The following is a 19614-nucleotide window of genomic DNA, read 5'->3' as shown; positions in this document are numbered from 1 at the left end:
ACTGATTTTTTAACAAAGGTGCCAAGGCAATTCAATGGGAAAGGATAGTCATTTCAACAAATGGTGCCGTAGAGGGAGATAGGCAAAGAAATCAAAGATGAATCATCACCTTTACCTCATAGACTTAAAAGAGTTAATAAAAGCTAAACTTCCAGAAGAAAACAGCAGAAAATCTAATGGCTCTGGGTTTGCAAAGATTTCTTAGACTACAAATGGTATAAACCATTAAAAAAAAAAAAGAAGAAAAAAAGGAAGTTGGGCTTCATGAAAATTAAAAACTTCTCTTCAAAAGACACTTGTAAGAAACTGACATTTCTAGCTACAAACTGAGAGAAAGTGTTTGCCAAGCATATCTAGTAAAGTACCTGTATCCAGAATTCCAGAATGTATGAAGTGATCTTACAACTCAAGAATATTCCCAGGCCTGGCGCAGTGGCTAATGCCTGTAATCCCAGCACTTTGGGAGGCCAAGGCGAACGAATCACTTGAGGCCAGGAGCTCAAGACCAGCCTGGCCAACATGGCAAAACTCTACTAAAAATACAATTAGCCGGGCTGGTGGCACATGCATGTAATCCCAGCTACTTGGGAGGCTGAGGCATGAGAATCCCTTATATCTGGGAGGCAGAGGTTGCAGTGAGCTAAGATCATATCACTGTACTCCAGCCTGGATGACCGAGCAAGACTTTGTTTCAAAAAAATTAATTAACAATAATAAAAGAATATTCCCAATTAAGAAACAAAAGATTTAAAAAGACACTCACAAAAGAAGATGTAGAAATGAACGTCCAATAAGCACATGAAAAGATATTCAACATTGTTAGTCATTAGGAAAATGCAAATAAAAACCATGAGTAAAGTTAAACATACACTTATACCACCCAGTCATTCCACTTCTTTGTACTTGCCCAAGATAAATAAAAGCAAATGTCCACATGAAAATGTTCATAGCAGGCTGTTTTGTAATACCCCGAACTGAAAATAACCCAGGTGTCCACCAACAGGTGAATGGATAAGCAAAATGCAGCATATCCATACAATAAAAAGATAAGAACTACTAATACACAGTGACATGGATGAATTTCAAAATCATTACGGTAACTGGAGAAGCCAGACACAGAACATACTGTATGAATTCCATTAATATAAAATTCTCTAAAATGAAAATTAATCTATTGTTAAAGAAAACAGTGGGTATGGACATTGAAGGCGGGCTAGATTGCACGGAGGCATAAGGAAACTTTGGGAGATGATGGAAATATTTTTATTTTTATTTAATGATCCAGGATATATGTACAAGACATGCAGGTTTATTACATAGGTAAACGTGTGACATGGTGGTGTGCTGCATCTATCAACTCATCACCTAGGTATTAAGCCTCATATGCATTAGCTATTTATCCAGATGTTCTCCCTTCCCCCATACCATCCCTGCAACAGGCCCCAGTATGTGTTGTTCCCCTCCCTGTGTCCCTGTGTTCTCACTGTTCAGCTTCTACTTGTAAGGGAGAACATGTGGTATTTGTTTTTCTGTTCCTGCATAGTTTGCTGAGGATAATGGCTTCAAGCTCCATCCATGTCCCTGCAAAGGACATGATTTCATTCCTTTTTAAGGTTGCATAGAATTCCACGGTATACATGTACCACATTTTCTTTATCCAGTCTATCATTGATGGACATTCGGGTTGACAATAATAATTCCATGTCTTTGTTATTGCGAATAGTGCTGCAGTGAACATACACGTGCCTGTGTCTTCGTAATAGAATGATTTGTATTCTGGCCAGGCGCGGTGGCTCACACCTGTAATCCCAGCACTTTGGGAGGCCGAGGCGGGTGTATCACGAGGTCAGGAGATCGAGACCATCCTAACAAGGTGAAACCCCTTCTCTACTAAAAAAAATACAAAAAATTAGCCGGGTGTGGTGGTGGGTGCCTGTAGTCCCAGCTACTCGGGAGGCTGAGGCAGAAGAACTGCTTGAACCCGTGAGGTGGAGGTTGCAGTGAGCTGAGATTGCGCCACTGCACTCCAGCCTGGGCCACAGAGCGAGACTCCGTCTCAAAAAAAAAAAAAAAAAAAAGATTTGTATTCCTTGGGTATATACCCAGCAATGGGATTGCTGGGTCAAATGGTATTTCTGGTTCTAGATCTTTGAGGAATCCCCACACTGTTTCCACAATGGTTGAACTAATTTACCTTCCCACCAATAGTGTAAAAGTATTCCTATTTCTCCACACCCTCACCAGTATCTGTTGTTTCTTGACTTTTTAATAATCACCATTCTGACTGGCGTGAGATGTTATCTCATTGTAGTTTTTTGTGTGTGCGAGTGAAGGAGTCTCGCTCTATTGCCCAAGCTGGAGTGCAGTGGTGTGATCTCCCCTCACTGCAATCTCTGCCTCCTGGGTTCAAGCGATTCTGCTGCCTTAGCTTCCCAAGTAGCTGGGACTACAGGCACACACCACCATGCCTGGCTAGTTTTTGTATTTTTAGTAGAGACAGGGTTTCACCATGTTGGCCAGGCTAGTCTTGAACTCCTGACCTCAAGTGATCCACCTGCCTTGGCCTCCCAAAGTGCTGGGATTACAGGCATGAGCCACCATGCCCGGCCTCACTGTAGTTTTGATTTGTATTTATCTAATGATCAGTGATGTTGAGCTTTTTTAAATATGTTTCTTGGCTGCATAAATGTCTTCTTTTGAGAAGTGTCTGTTCATGTCCTTTGTCCACTTTTTAACAGGGTTGTTTGTTTTTTTCTTGTATATTTGTTTAAGTTATTTGTAGACTCTGGATATTAGACCTTTGTCTAGTTGCAAAAATTTTCTCCCATTCTGTAGGTTGTCTTTCTCACTGATACTACTTTCTTTTGCTGTGCAGAAGCTCTTTAGTTTAATTAGATCCCATTTGTCAATTTTTGCTTTTGTTGCAATTGCTTTTGACCTTTTTGTAATGAAATCTTTGCCCATGCCTACGTCCTGAATGGGTATTGTCTAGATTTTCTTCTAGGGTTTTTACAGTTTGGGGTTTTACCTTTAAGTTTTTAATCCATCTTGAGTTAATTTTTATAGAAGGTATAAGAAAGGGGTCCAGTTTCAATTTTCTGCATATGGCTAGCCAGTTCTCCCAGAACCATTTATTAAATAGGGAATTCTTTCCTTATTGCTTGTTTTTGTCAGGTTTGTTGAAGATCAGATGGTTGTAGATGTGCAGTCTTATTTCTGAGATCTCTATTCTGTTTCATTGGCCTATGTGTCTGTTTTTGTACCAGTACCATGCTGTTTTGGTTACTGTAGCCTTGTAGTAGAGTTTGAAGTTGGGTAATATGATGCCTCCAGTATTGTTCTTTTTGCTTAAGATTGTTTTTGCTACATGAGCTTTTTTTGTTGTTGTTCTATAAGAATTTCAAAGTAGTTTTCTCTAATTCTGTGAAGAAGGTCTGAGGTAGTTGAATGGGAGTAGCATTGAATCTACGAATTAATTTGGGCAGTATGGCCATTTTCACAATATTGATTCTTCTTCTCCATTAACTTGGAATATTTTTCCATTTGTTTGTGTCCTCTCTGACTTCCTTGAGCAGTGGTTTGTTGTTCTCCTTGAAGACGTCCTTCACTTCCCTGGTTAGCTGTATTCCTAGATATTTTATTCTCTTTGTAGCAATTGTGAATGGGAGTTCATTCATGATTTGGCTCTCTGCTTGTCTATGGTTTTTGGACAGGAATGCTTGTGACTTTTGCATATTGATTTTGTATCCTGAGACTTTGCTGAAGTTGTTTATCAGCTTAAGAAGCTTTTGGGCCAAGACAATGGGGTTTTCTAGGTATAGGATCATGTCATCTGCAAACAGAGACAGTTTAACTTTCTCTCTTCCTATGTGAATACTCTATTTTTTCCTCCTGTCTGATCGCCCTGACCAGAAATTCCAATACTATGTTGAATAGGAGTGGTGAGAGAGAGCATCCTTGTCTTATGCCAGTTTTCAAGGGGAATGCTTCCAGCTTTTGCCCATTCAGTATGATATTGCTGTGGGCTTGTCATAAATGGCTCTTATTATCTTGAGATATGTTCCATCAATACCTAGTTTATTGAGAGTTTTTAACATGAAAGGATGCTGAATTTTACTGAAGGCCTTTTCTGCATCTGTTGAGATAATCGTGTGGTTTTTGTTCTTAGTTCTGTTTATGTGATGAATTATGTTTATTGATTTGCATACATTGAACCAGCCTTGCATCCTGGGGATGAAGCTGACTTTATTGTGGTGGATAAGCTTTTTGATTTGCTGCTGGATTTAGTTTGCCAGTATTTTATTGAGGATTTTTGCATTGATGTTCATCAGGGATATTGACCTGAAGTTTTCTTTTTTTGTTGTATCTCTGCCAGGTTTTGGTATCAGAATGATGCTGGCCTCATAAAATGAGTTAGGGAGGATATTCTCCTTTTATAGTTTGGAATAATTTCAGAAGAAATGGTACCAGCTTCTCTTTATACTTCTGGTAGGATTCAGCTGTAAATCCATCTGGTCCTGGACTTTTTTTGGTTGGTTGGCTATTTCTTACTGCCTCAATTTCAGAACTTGTTACTGTTCTATTCCGGAATTCAACTTCTTTCTGATTCAGTCATGGGAGGGTGTATATATGCAGGAATTTATCCATTTCTTCTAAATTTTCTAGTTTATTTTCATAGAGGTGTTTATAGTATTCTCTAATGGTTGCTTTCATTTCTGTGGGGTCAGTTGTGATATCTCCTTTATCATTTTTTTATTGTGTCTGACTTGATTCTCCTCACTTGTTCATTAGTCTAGCTAGTAGTCTATTTTATTAATTTTTTCAAAAAAACAGGTCCTGGATTAGTTGATTCTTTTTTTAAGGATTCTTCATGTCTCCATCTCCTTCAGTTCCAGTCTGATCTTGGTTATTTCTTGTCTTCTTCTAGCTTTAGGGTTTTTTGCTCTTGGTTCTCTAGTTCTTTTAGTTGTGATGCTACAGTGTCAATTTGAAATCTTTCTAGCTTTTTGTTGTGGACAAAATATATATACCTTTCCCTCTTAACATTGCTTTAGCTGCATCCCGGAGATTCTGGTACGTTGTCTTTTTGTTCTCCTTGGTTTCAAAGAACTTCTTGATTTCTGCCTTAATTTCATTATTTACCCAGTAGACATTCAGGAGCAGGTTGTTTAGTTTCCATGCAGTTGTGTGGTTTTGGGTGAGTTTCTTAATCTTGAGTTCTAATTTGATTGTGCTGTGGTCTGAGAGACTGTTTGTTATGATTTCCGTTCTTATGCATTCGCTGAGGAGTGTTTTACTTCCAATTATGTGATGGATTTTAGAGTAAGTGCCATGTGGTACTGAGAAGAATGTATATTCTGTTGTTTTGGGTGGAGAGTTCTGTAGATATCTATCAGGTCCACTTGATCTATAGCTGAGTCCAAGTCCTGAGTATCTTTGTTAATTTTCTGTCTCAATGATCTGTTTAATATTGACAGCGGGGTGTTAAATTCTCCCACTGTTATTGTGTGGGAGTCTAAGTCTCTTTGTAGGTCTCTATGAACTTGTTTTATGAATCTGGGTGCTCCTGTGTTGGGTGAATATATATTTAGGATAGTTAGCTCTTCTTGTTGAATTGAACCCTTTACCATTATGTAATGCCCTTCTTAATTTTTTTTGATCTTTGTTAGTTTAAAGTCTGTTGTGTCAGAAACCAGGATAGCAATTCCTGCATTTTCTGCTTTCCATTTGCTTTGTAAATTTTCCTTCATCTCTTTATTTTGAGCCTATGTGTGTCTTTGCATGTGAGATGGGTCTCTTGAACACAGGAGCTGATGGGTCTTGACTCTTTATTCAGCTTGACATTTTGTGTTTTTAATTGGGGAATTTAGCCCATTTATATTTAAGGTTAATATTGTTATGTGTGAATGTTATCCTGTCATCGTGATGCTAGCTGGCTATTTTGCATACTTGTTAATATAGTTGCTTCATAGTGTCATTGGTTTTTGTACTTCAGTGTGTTTTTGTAGTGGCCATTAATGGTTTTTCCTTTCCATATTTAGTGCTTCCTTCAAGAGCTCTTGCAAGGCAAGCCTGGAGGTGATGAATTGCCTCAGGATTTGGTTGTCTGAAAAGGATTTTCTCTTTCACTTAGGAAGCTTAATTTGGGTAGATATGAAATTCTGGGTTGGAAATTCTTTCCTATAAGAATGTGGCATGTTGAGCCCCAATCTCTTCTGGCTTGTAGTGTTTCTGCTGAGAGGTCCACTATTAGGCTGATGGCCTTCTTTTTGTAGGTGATCTGGCCTTTCTCTTTGGCTGCCCTTAACATTTTTTCCTTCATTTTGACCTTGGAGGTAAATAAATATGTGTCTTGGGGTTGATCTTCTCATGGAGTATATTACAGGAATTCTCTGGATTTCCTGAATTGGAATGTTGGCCTGTCTTGCTAGGTTGGGGAAGTTCTCCTGGATGATATTCTAAAGGATGTTTTCCAACTTGGTTCTGTTCTCCCTGTCTCTTTCTGGTACCCCAATCAGTTGTAGGTTTGGTTTTTTTCTATAATCCCATAGTTCTCAGAGATTTTGTTTGTTCCTTTTCATTCTTTTTTTTCTTTCTTTCTAATTTTGTCTGCCTGTCTCATTTCAGCAAGATAGTCTTCAAGCTCTGAAATTCTTTCCTCCACTTGGTCTATTTGGCTATTGATATTTGTGGTTGCATTGTGAAGTTCTTGTGTTGTTTTTCAGCTCCTTCAGGTTATTTATGTTCCTCTCTACACTGGTTATTCTGGTAACAACTCCTGTATTGTTTTATCATGGTCCTTAGCTTCTTTGCATTGGGTTAGAACATGCTCTTTTAGCTCAGCGAAGTTTGTTATTACCCACCTTCTGAAGCCTGCTTCTGTCAAATTCGTCCATCTCAGCCTCTGCCCAAACCTGTGCCCTTGGTGGAGAGGTGTTGGAACCATTTGAAGGAGAAGAAGCACTCTGGCTTTTTGAGTTTTCAGCAATTTTTCATTGATTCTCATCTTTGCAAGTTAATCTAGCTTCAATCTTTGAGGCTGCTGAACTTGGGATGGGGTTTTTGTGGGGACTTTTTTGTTGATGCTGTTGTTGTTGTTGTTTTCTGTTTGCTTGTTTCTCTTTTAACAGTCAGGCCCTTCTTCCATAGGGCTGCAGCGATTTGCTGGGGGTCCACTCCAGATCCGATTTTCCTGGGTCCCTCCTGGACCTGAAGGTATCAACAGTGGAGGCTGCAGAAGAGCAAAGATGGCTGCCTGCTCCTTTCTCTGGGAGCTCTGTCCCAGAGGGGCACCAACTTAATACTATCAGGAACGGTCTTGTATAAGGTGTCTGGCGACCTCTGTTGGGAGGTCTCACTTAATCAGGAGGCACAGGATCAGGGACCCGCTTAACGAAGCACTGTGGCTGCCCCTTAGTGGAGATGTGCACTGTGCTATGGGGAATCCCACTCATCTGGACTCCCTGGACTCCTCAGAGCCAGCTGGTGGAAAGACTAAGTCTGCTGATCCACAGAGACCGTGACCATCCCTCCCCACAGGGCTTCGTCCCAGGGAGATAAGAGTTTTGTCCATAGTCCCCTGGCTGGAGTTGCTGAAATTCCCACAGGGAGGTCCCGCCTAGTGAGGAGGGATGGGTCAGGGGTCCGGCCTAAAGAGGCACTCTGGCCACAATCGGCCACAGCCACTGTCCTACACTGTGGAAAATTCCTCCTGGATCCAAACTGCAGACTAGAGCTTCAGTGATGACTGCCACCCCTCCCCAGGGGGGCTCAGTTGTCTTAGGCCAAAGGCAGCTGCAGTGATGATGGCTCCCCGCCTCCCCATAACCCAGAACTCAGTAGCTCAGTAGTCTTCAGCGGTCTCCAGCTGAGTGGCCACTGAGAATCTGCACAGCTCTGTGCTTGGGACCCAGGGTCCCAAGGCATGGGCTCACAAGGGGGACCTCCTAATCTGCAGGTTGCACAGATCGATGGAAAAAGTATGGTTTTCTGTGAGAAAATATTTGAAATAGTCCATTTTCAAGGCATGATAAATCTAAGTATGGCAGCCAGTCTGCAAATGTGACAAACTGCATGGCTCATGCGCCTGGAAGGTCACAATAAGCAAATAGAATGTAGAGGAGGGGTCAACCCATGAGAGAGAAGAAAGTTTCATTATTGGGAAATCAAAACTGAAGCGGAGAAGGAGACGAGGTATAACTTTATAAGAGGGATAATGAAACTTAGGCTACACCTGGGAAGATTGTAACCCCATAGTACTCAACCAATGAGGAACTGGGGAAGGGACTTGCGTGCTAGGAGATAAATTGCCTGTTGTGACTGCCATGGCTGTGCCTGCTCACCGGACACCCAATCTTGCAAGACTGTTATTAAAAGTCTCACTTTTGCTGTTCTTCATGCCTCTAAGTCCATTCTTTGGATTTAGATGGGTGGGAGCTCCCCTTACCCCGTGTGGCTCCCAGGTAGGCTGTCACCACCCTGCTTTTACCCGCTCTCCATGGGTCACACCAACCTCCTGGCCAGTCCCAATGAGAGAATCTGGATACCTCAGTTGCCATTTTTGTTCTTCTCAGTGGCAGCCTCTGACTACAGCTGTTTCTAGCGCCATCTTGGCCCCTGGAAATATTTTTTGTCTTGATCATGTTCTGGTTTCACAAGTGAAGACATTTGTGAAAGACTATCAAATTGTACAGCTCATTGTATGTGGATTATCCTTCATACAACAATAAAAAATGATTTACCATTTCAAATGGATCAGATTTGGGAAAAATTGGTACAGTCATTTTGTTATTGTTATTATTTTTTTTTTTTGAGGTAGAGTCTCACTTTGTCACCCAAGCTGGAGTGCAGTGGTGCAGTCTCGGCTCACTGAAGCCTCAACCTCGCAGGTTCAAGTGATCCTCCTGCCTCAGCCCCCAAAGTAGCTAGGACTAAAGGCACGCACCGGCACACCTGGCTAAGTTTTATGTATTTTTACTTGAGACGGGGTTTCATCATGTTGCCCAGGCTGTTCTCAAACTCCTGAACTCAAATGATCTACCTACCTCAGCCTCATTCTGGAGAGCAATTATCCGGTAAAACTGAAGGTGCAAATACCTTGTGGTACTAATGCATGCAAGCAGACATACGCAAGGTTGTTCAATGCTGTGGTGTTTATAACACTGAAAAATTGAGAACAACCTAAAGATCTGACAGCAGGAAAATGGATAAGTAAATTGTGGTATGCTCATACAATGGAAGACTATAGAACAGTGAAAATAAATGAACTGTAGCTACATGTATCAAATTGTGTACATAAACCTCAGCACAATGTTGAAGGAAAAATTTGCACAAGTATTTAACCGTACCCTTTTTGTAAATACAAAGCAGTACTATATGTTGCTTTTTGACAATATGCATATACGTAAGTATATGAATATGTGGACAGGAATGATCTCCTTTAGAATTGTGGTTACCTCTGGGCTAGAACAGTATGGAAGCAGACCCAAAGGGTACCAAAATATAAAGTTTTAAGTATAAAAGTATAAAATTTTATTTCTGGGCTGTACGCAGTGGCTCATGCCTGTAATCCCAGCACTTTGGGAGGGAGGCGGGCAGATCGCTTGAGCCCAGGATTTCAAGACCAGCCTGGACAACATGATGAAACCCCGTTTCTACCAAAAACACAAAAAATTAGCTGGGCATGGTGGCATGCACCTGTGGCCTGAGCTACTCAGGAGGCTGATATGGGAGAATCGTCTGAGCCTGGGAGGCAGAGGCAGAGGTTTCAGTGAGCTGTAATTGTGCCACTGAACTCCAGCCTGGGTGACACAGCAAGTCCACTTCTCAAAAACAAAACAAAACAAAACAAAAAACCCACAAATGTCCAGCTTGGTCAACATGGTGAAAACCTGTTTCTACTTAAAATACAAAAATTGGCCAGGTGTAGTGGCACATGCCTGTAATCCCAGATACTCGGGATGCTGAGACAGGAGAATCGCTTGAACTGGCAGGTGGAGATGGCAGTGAGCCAAGATTGTACCACTGCACTCCAGCCTGGGCAACAGAGCGAGACTCCATCTCAAAGAAACACAAACAAATTTATTTCTTAAAGTTAAAAAAAATCTGAAGCAAATATGACAAGATGTCCATATTTGTTAAAATCTGAGTGGTAGGTAAATGTTTTTATATTCTGTTATTTTCCAAGTTTCAATTATTTTACTGTTTAAAAAAGCTTGTATAATATGAGAGAGCACATTTACCTGAATGTTTTGTTTGCCATCTTTATTAGGTTGTGAGGACTGCCGTAACAAAATACCACAGCCTGGGTGGCTTAAACAACAGAAATTTATTTTCTCATGGTTTTGATGCTGGAAGTCCAAGATCAAGGTGTTGGTAGAATTGGACTCGGAGACAGCTGCTGTCTGTGCATATCCTCACAGCATGCACATCCCTGCTGTCTCTTTCTCTTCTTATAAGGACCCCAGTCATATTGAATTAGGGCTCCACCCTTACGACCTCCTTTAATTTTAAAGGCCCTATCTCCAATTACAGTCACACTGGGGATTAGGGCTTCAAATATGAATTTGGGGAGGACATGATTCAGCCTAACACCACCCAAAGTATTATAAAGACGTTGTAAGCACCTATGTCTGCATTAGCCAGTAGCTGAATTTGGGAAGGACATGATTCAGCAATAACACCACCCGAAGTGTTATATAAAGGTTGTAAGCACCTATGTATGCATTAGCCAGTACCCCTTCTTAGTCATATCCCCAGTGGAAGATTGAGATAAGACAAGGATCTTGAAACTATTGAGTCTTCAACCCACCTATAAACCCTTCCTAAAGTGAGTGTGAGAGGCTTTTACTTAAGTGTCGGAACTTTTCAACCTGGATCTGCAGTAGCTATTTTGACTATTGAGATCAAATTCTTTCTTATTACCAGGCACATGGTTCTGTTCTACAGAGTTGTGAACCAGGACAGCTCATTTCTCAATTATGACAGATATATTAATTTGCTGCAGACCTTGTGTATTTCCTAAAATTCCCACTCCTGAATGGATAACAGTTTGTATGATAGATACAATTCACTCATTGAATTCAACAAACATTGGGTGCTCATGGTGTGCCGGATTCTCAAAACATTGGTAGGAATGCAAAAATCAATAAAATACAGCTTCATTTCTGGGATTCACTCTTCAAATACTGTTCAAAGTGAGGGAGGGGAAGCTGAAAATGGTCATAGCTCTAAAGTCAGATATTTTCTAGGGAATAATATCCTAATCCTTGCTCTTACATGTTTTATACCTGCATATTTCTACCTTTGCCTCTTAGATGATAAATTCCTTGCATATAAGGAAAAGAACCTAAATGTTCCATACACCAAATGCTTGTTGACTCTCTTTAGTGTGAACTCTCTACATTTTTCTTATTTATAATAGAAACATATTTTCAGTGTCTGGATTTCTCATGTATTGCAGAGGGCAAAGCTTTCATTCAACCTCTTGATATGTTTAATCAGGTCCTTGGGGCTGGGGAGTGGATAGTCTCCAAAGATGGCTGCTATCAATTCCTTCCCTTTTTGTAAGCATGAGTTGTTCCATTCATCATGAAGTGGGATCTACCTCCACTCCCCTTCCACTTGGGCTGGCCTTGCAGCCTGCCTTAACCTTACCCTTTAAGAAACCACGGAGCCTCCACTGTCACCCTGGGAAGTCAGCAGCCATGTGTGAAGTCTAGTTACCCAGAGCCCACTGTGCTATGAGGAAGTCCAGACTAGTCTCATGGAGAGGCCATGTTGGAAGAGAAAGAGAATGCCATTCTCCACTTACTACAACATCATCTCTGCTAAGAAAATTAACACCCCGGGCACAGTGGCTCACACCTGTAATCCCAGCACTTTAGAAGGCTGAGGCAGGTGGATCACAAGGTCAAGAGATCAAGACCATCCTGGCCAACATGGTGAAACCCTGTCTCTACTAAAAATACAAAAATTAGCTGGGCGTGGTGGCACTAGCCTATAGTCCCAGCTACTCTGGAGGTTGAGGCAGAAGAATCGCTTGAACCTGGGAGGTGGAGGTTGCAGTGAGCCGAGATCACGCCACTGCACTCCAGCCTGGCAGCAGAGCAAGACTCCATCTAAAAAAAGAAGAAAAAAAAAGAAAATTAACAAAAAGTTCCCACTCCACTATATAGACCATATTAAAATTTCTTCAATTATTCACCAAATATATATTTTACAGCTAGATTTGTGTGTGTGTGTGTTGGGATCCAATGAAGTTTTATACATTGCATTTTATTTTGTCTTTTTCTTTTTTTCTTCTTCTTATTTTTGAGATGGAGTCTCGCTCTGTCGCTGAAGCTGGAGAGCAGTGGCATGACCTCAGCTCACTGCAACCTCCATCTCCCGGGTTCAGGCCTCCCGGGTTCAAGTGATTCTCGTGCCTCAGCCTGCCGAATAGCTGGGATTACAGGCACGTGCCACCACGTCCAGCCAATTTTTGTGTGTTTTTAGTAGAGACAGGGTTTCACTATGTTGGCCAGGCTGGTCTTGAACTCCTGACCTCAAATGATCCACCCACCTCGGCCTTCCAAAGTGCCGAGATTACAGGCATGAGCCACCGGGCCCGGCCTTGTTTTATCTGTTAATATAGAACAGTTCCTTTGCTTTCCTCTGACATTAACATTTGGAATATTCTTGGTTCTGGATTTGTATAATTATCTCCTCTTGATGTTCACCTTGATCCTGTAATCTATATTCTATAAGCTGGAAGTGATATCTAAAAGCTTAAATAGGTACAGGTTAAATATTTCTGGCAAAGTATTTCATTGATGGTGCTATAAACTTAATATCACCTTTACATCAGGAGTTAGATAAGAGATCTTTAATTTTGATTGAATAATTCATCATGGTAGAGAAGAAGTCCCAAAGGATCCAGAGAGCTGTGGCAGCAGGAACTCTGTTCACAATCATAAAATATTCTTGTATGTGTAGTACCGTTAGATCTTTCCCCCACTTCTTTGAAAACTTAATTCTTGTCCAAGCTTCACCAATTAATTGTTTTTATTTAGCTCTTTTTAAATGATGATGGCGTTTTGATCTTCTCTTTTTCATTGACAAGTTAAAATTGTATATACTTATGGTGTACGATATGATGTTTTGGTATATGTACACGTTGTGAAATGGCTAAATGTTTATTTATTTATTTTTTGAGATGGAGTCTTGCTCTGTCGCCCAGGCTAGAGTACAGTGGTGTGATCTTGGCTCGCTGCAACCTCCGCCTCCCGGGTTCAAACGATTCTCCTGCCTCAGCCTCCCGAGTAGCTGGGATTACAGGTGTGCATCACCACACCCAGCTAATTTTTGTATTTTTAGTAGAGACTGGATTTCACCATATTGGTCAGGCTGGTCTCAAACTCCTGACCTCAAGTGATCCACCCGCCTTGGCCTCCCAAAGTGCCGAGATTACAGGTGTGAGCCACTGCACCCAGCCACTAAGCTTTTACCATATGCATTAGCTCACTTTTGTGTGTGTGTGTGTGTGTGTGTGTGTGTGTGGTGAGAACACTTAATATCTACTCCCTTAGCAATATTCTTTTTCATCTTTTCTTTTCTTTTCTTTTTTTTTTCAAAGACAGGGTCTCACTCTGTAGCCCAGGCTGGAGTGCAGTGGCGAGATCCTGGTTCACTACAGACTTGACCTTCTGGGATCAAGGGATACTTTTACTTCAGCCTCCTGGGTACCTGCGACTACAGGTGCACGTCACCATGCCCAGCTAATTTTTAACTTTTTAGAAATAAAGACGGGATCTTTCTACGTTGTTCAGACCGGTCTTGAACTGCTGGCTTCAAGTAATCCTCCCACCCTAGCCTCCCAAAGTGCTGGGATCATAGGTGTGAGCTACTGTGCCTGGCTGAGCAATTTTCAAGGATACAATACAGTATTGCTGGGTGTAGTGGCTTGCACCTGTAATTCTAGCACTTTAAGAGTCCAGATGGGCAGATAGCTTGAGCCCAGGAGTTTGAGACCAGCCTGGGGAACATGGTGAAACCTTGTCTCCAAAACATTTTTTAAAATACAAAAGTTAGCTGGGTGCAGTGGCACATGCCTACAGTCCCAGCTACTCAGGAGGCTGAGGTGGGAGGATCACTTGAGTCAAGGAGGTTGAGGCTGCAGTGGGCTAGGATCACACCACTGTACTCCAGCCTGGGTGACAGAGCAAGACCCTGTTTCAAAACAGGACAAAAGAAACAAACAAACAAAAACAAAACAACATAGTATATAAACTGCAGTTACAAGATGTGCAGTAGATCTTTTGAACTTATCCCCCCATCTAACTGAAGTTCTGTGTCTTTGACCAACATCTCCCCAATCCTCCCACCCACAGCCACAGCTAACTACTGTTTTTCTCTTGGTTTTTATGAGATCAATTATTTTTTTACATTCCACATATAAGTGGGATTATGCTGTATTTGTCTTTTTGTGCCTGACATATTTCAGTTAACATGATGTTCTCCAGGTTCATTCACATCACAAATGACAGGATTTTCTTCTTTCTTGAGACTGAATGGCATTCCACTGTGTATTATGCCACATTTTCTTTATTCATCTTCCGCTGATGGACACTGGGGCTGATTCCATACCTTGGCTATTATGAATAGTGCTGCAATTGAAGCTCCAGTGGCGCAATCGGTTAGCGCGCGGTACTTATATGAATAGTGCTGCAATTAACATGGGAGTGCAGATATCTCTTTGACATACTGATTTCATTTCCTTTAGATATATACCCAGCAGTGGGATTGCTAGATCATATGGTAGTTCTATTTTTAAGTTTTGGAGGAATTCCTATACTGTTTTCCATAGTGGCTGTACTAATTTACATTCTCACCAACGGTATACGTGGGTTCCCTTTTCCCCACATCTTTCCATCACTTGTGATTCCAATTTGCATTTCTGTGATGATTAGTCATGTTAATGAGCATTTTTTCATACACCTATTGGCCATGTATGTCTTCTTTTCAGAAATGTCTATTCAGATCCTTTGCCATTTTAAAATCAGATTGTTTACTTGTTATTGAGTTGTTTGAGTTCCTGATATATTTTGGCTATTCATACCTTATCGGATGTACTGTTTGTAAATATATTCTCCCATTCTGCAGGTTGTCTCTTCACTCTGTTGTTTCCTTTGCTCTGAAAAGCGTTTTAGTTTGATGGAATCCTTTTTATCTATTTTTGCTTTTGTTGCCTGTGCATTTGGGGTCACACCCAAAAACTTATTGCCTTGACTAGTGTCATGGAACTTTTCCCTTATGTTTTCCTTCTGTAGTTTTATAGTTTCAGAATTTATATTTTAAGTCTTTCTCCATTTGGAGTTTTTTTTTGGCATATAGTGTGAGATGAGAGTCTACTTTCATTCTTCTTCATTGGATATCCAGTCTTCCCAGTGCCATTTATCAAAGAGACTGTCCTTTTCCTACCATGTGTTCCTGGCATCTTTGCCAAAAATCCATTGACCACAAATGTGTGGCTTTCTCTCTGGGCTCTCTATCCGGTTTCTTTGGTCTGTGCATCTGTTTTTATGCCAGTACCATGCTCTTTTGATTTTCATCAAGCAAACGTACTAATCTTTTCACAGTATCAAAAGAATATTGTCATGATTGATACTAATTAAGGAAAAAATCTCAGGGGAACAAAATACATAACATGCAACAAGGTAGTATTTGACTTCTCATCTGTGAGTTCTCATTCACTAATGTGAGCTATTTTGCTTTTACCCAGTGTTTCTCGTAAGAAGATTCCTAAATATTGTGAGCCTATTGCTTGAACAGTTAAAAATATATAACAAAAATGCATTTATCTAAGCAAACTGCATTATTAATCAGCATCATTTTGTTTACTAATTTTTAACCTACTTCAGAAACCATATAAAGAGTTCTTCAAGAAAATAAATCCTTAAGCTTTAAAGTTTTTATTCTACCACTAAGCAATGACAATCGATTTAACTTTTGTCACTTAAGAATACTGTAAGCTTACTTACTTTATGTTCTAAATATTGTCTATCTTCAATAAATGGATAGAAAGTGTGTACCATTCTGTTTTGAGTCTGGGTTTTGGGATAGGGACCTGAGTTTAAATCTTGGTTCTGCCCTTTGTTAGTTTCATGTCTTTGAGCAGATCTTGCAATCTCCCAAATCAGCTCTTTCTCCACATGTAAAAGACATGAGCAAATAGCTCATGACGTTTGTACCAAGGATGAAATGAGGGTCGTTTTGTGAAAAATGTGGCATGAACGGTCTTCGTGTCCACTGAGCAGAGTCTGTGTGTTCACGGCGCTTTTGGATCTTTGGTTTTAGATGATGAAATAAGGCATGCACCCGTGTTTGTGGGTTTAGATTATTGCATAAAATGAATATGTGTGCATGCAAATTTCTAGATTTTATGGCATCTTTCTTGGAGCATGGTGACAAATTTGGAATCATAAAGCTATTAAAGTTTTCTGTTCCATGGCATATATGGGGTTAATCTGGGGTTGAGAGGAAAAGGAATCTGAGGTCCCTGGTTAGAGACTTATCCAAACCTGACTCCAGGATAGACCAAGTGGCATTTCCAAATGTATTTGTTCAGAATCCTGGTGCCTGGGTCTAGCTGGTGAAATGCTAACCTGGCAGTCAGTGGCTGGTGCTCTTTCATGTAGTCTTATGGGTTTTTTAAGATCTGGAAATTGAAAGCATGGATTTCAAAAAGAAGCTGCTAATCTCTGTAAGCAAAGAGATGTGTTTATTTTTCCTTTGACTCCCGGAACGCTGCTGCCCCAGAAGCTCTGGTTACACAATTCCTACCTGACAGGTAAAGCTTCGGAAACTTCTGAGACTCGCAGAAGCAGCAGAAAAATCAAGTAGACTTGCCTTCCCCCAAGAGTCAGAAAGTTGTATAAACATCTTGGGCTGGGCTGATCCCATAGCCGATGGAACTGGTTTAACCAGGTGCTTCTGCCTGAATGCCAGTCTGGGAGAACAACACTGCCTTTGATCTCAGTGTGGCTTTGGGAACAATCTAGAAAGCTACTGTAGCCTTCCAAAAGTGTTTGTTTTAAATTGCAGTACTTAAAGGTACCCAGGAACTGCATTAAAACCCAAGTACTGGTTTAAACCAGGGAAGTAACTGCCCTAGTATGGCTTCTAAGCAATTTAACATCTAGCTACACTTGCTATCCATGTTGTCTGTGAGGAATTGGAAATGCTTCATTCTCTGAATTTCTGGCTAAAGTCCTGCTCCTTCAATGGGACAATATGACCTTAATATGTCCTGAGGACAAACATTATGACCTTAAGTTTCAAAAGTCTGAGGCTCGGGACAAGTTGTCATGGTTGATGCAGAAATTTAATGTAATCCTTAGAGGAATGCAGTGGAAAAAGTCTTTGACTTTGAAGAGATTAACTCGATTCTAGTGGCGGTTCTCCTTATAATTTGGGGCAGGTTATTTGAATTTCCTGTGGGTGCATATGTATTGTATGTGTACATGTCTGTTTGTGTGCTTGCTTATTTCTTTCACAGTGCTACCACATGTATCTTGGTATATCTTTTTTTTTTTTTTTTTTGAGGTGAAGTCTCGCTCTGTCGCCCAGGCTGGAGTGCAGTGGCATGATCTCGGCTCACTGCAAGCTCTGCCTCCTGGGTTCACGCCATTCTCCTGCCTCAGACTCCCGAGTAGCTGGGACTACAGGCGCCCACCACCACGCCCAGCTAATTTTTTCTATTTTTTAGTAGAGACGAGGTTTCACCGTGTTAGCCAGGATGGTCTTGACCTCCTGACCTTGTGATCCACCCGCCTCAGCCTCCCAAAGTGCTGGGATTACAGGTGTGAGCCACTGCGCCTGGCCATATCTTGGTATATCTCACTTTACTGGGTGCTAACTGTTGTCCATGCTACACTGGACGTCTCCTGTTTTCTCCTCCAGATCTACTCTCCACCCTTACCTCCTGCCTTGTGCTCTGGGAGGCTGACTTTCATGGATGGCACTTTTATGGACACTTCTCACTTCTGGTTGCTTTTTGCCAATAGGAGACACACAGAAGAAAGATCTGTAAGCCGAAGGAGGAGAGTGAGATTGAAGCATTTATCCCGCCAGCTTCTGCCCGGTGGGCTTGTCATGGTTGGCTGAAGCCCTCTACCGAAGGCCACAGCTGTTGTAGAGTTGCATTTTCCATATACTTATTCTTTTTGGGTTCTATGAAAGTTCCAGAAACTTCCACATCATTTTGGCCTTGTAGACCTGGGGGTAGAAATGGCTCTCTGCTGTAATAGCCTTAAGATAATGCATGTTCTCTGAGTGGTTTATTTTAACTTGGCCCACAACCTGGCATATTGTCCCTCTATGAAATGCCCTTCCATTAACCCACTTGAATGTGTCATCTGTGTCCTGCCAGCATCCTGAATGTCACACACGTGATCTTATTTAATTCTTACTGCGGTCAGGAAGAGTTTTGTATTATTACCGCATAGCACACTTGAGAAAGCCTCAGGGATGTGAAACACCTTGCCTGAAGTGACATACTTTGTAAACGTGAGGGCAGGACTCCAAGGGAGGCCCTCTGGCTCAGCTCTCCTGCCCCTTGCTATGCTGAACTCTGTTGGATTACCTCTGCGAGTCTCACACGTATGGATTCACAGCCCCCTTTCCATAAAAATACTTGGCAAACCTCTTGACTTTCTTGAAATGAAATTAATAAATTATACAATTTATCTAAACACCTAATTTCCAATAAAATACATATATTAAAAATAAAAGGACAGTTATTTATAATGAAATATAGTCATGAACTGCATAATGATGTTTTACTCAGTGACTGACTGTATATATGATGGTGGCCCCGTAAGATTATGGAGCTGAAAAATTCCTAGTGACATTGTAGCCATTGTGCAGTTGCAGTGCGATTTCTATTTTCCATTTTTTTTGAGACAAGGTCTCGCTCTATCACTTAGGCTGAAGTGCAGTGGTGCAATCACAGCTCACTGCAACCTTGACCTCCTGAGCTCAAGAGATCTTCCCACCTCATCCCACCCCTCCTCCCCATTACCCCCCACTCCCACCCCACCGCCCCCACAATGGGACTACAAGCGCATGCTGGCATGCCCAGCTAATTTTTAAAAAAATCTTAGTGGAGATGAAGTCTCGCCATATTGCCCAGGCTGGCCTTGAACACCTGGGCTCAAAGCAGTCCTCCCGCCTCAGCCTCCCAAAGTGCTGGGATGCAATTACTTTTTAAAAAGTAAAATTTGGTATAGCCTAAGTGTACAGCGTTTACAGTCTGCAGTAGTGTACAGGAACGTCCTAGGCCTTCACATTCACTCAGCAGTCACTCACTCACTCACTCGCCCAGAGCAACTTCCAGTCCTGCAAGCTCCATTTGTGGTAAGTGCCTAGACTGGTGTAGCATTTTTTAATCCTTTTTACGGCATTTTTTACTTTGCCTTTTCTATGTGTAGATATGCCTAGATACACAAATACTTCCCACTGGGTTCCAGTTGCCTTTAGTATTCAGTACAGCAACACGCTGTACAGGTTTGTAGTCTAGGAGCAAGAGGCTATCCCCTGTAGCCTAGGTGTGTAGTAGGCTATACCACTGAGGTT

General features: G+C 41.3%; 1 protein-coding gene across 5 annotated transcripts in view; it reads left to right on the top strand.

Annotated features, from left to right (window-relative positions):
• Positions 1-19614, top strand: part of PI4K2B (phosphatidylinositol 4-kinase type 2 beta) — a 72385-nt gene that overhangs the window by 41394 nt on the left and 11377 nt on the right. For 2 of the 5 annotated variants that reach the window (XR_009210471.1, XR_009210467.1), the window contains 2 exons: positions 1785-1873; positions 7150-8341. The exons of 2 other annotated variants lie outside the window; for them this stretch is intronic. The gene's annotated coding sequence lies outside the window, so the exon portion shown is untranslated. Of the gene's footprint in view, positions 1-1784; positions 1874-7149; positions 8342-18044; positions 18064-19614 lie in introns of those variants that run through there. One more of the 5 variants, XR_009210470.1, reaches the window with a different exon arrangement.

This window comes from Hylobates moloch, unplaced genomic scaffold, assembly GCF_009828535.3.
Source record: "Hylobates moloch isolate HMO894 unplaced genomic scaffold, HMol_V3 SCAFFOLD_17, whole genome shotgun sequence".
NCBI lineage: Eukaryota > Metazoa > Chordata > Mammalia > Primates > Hylobatidae > Hylobates > Hylobates moloch.
This window is presented reverse-complemented; position numbering and strand designations above follow the sequence as displayed.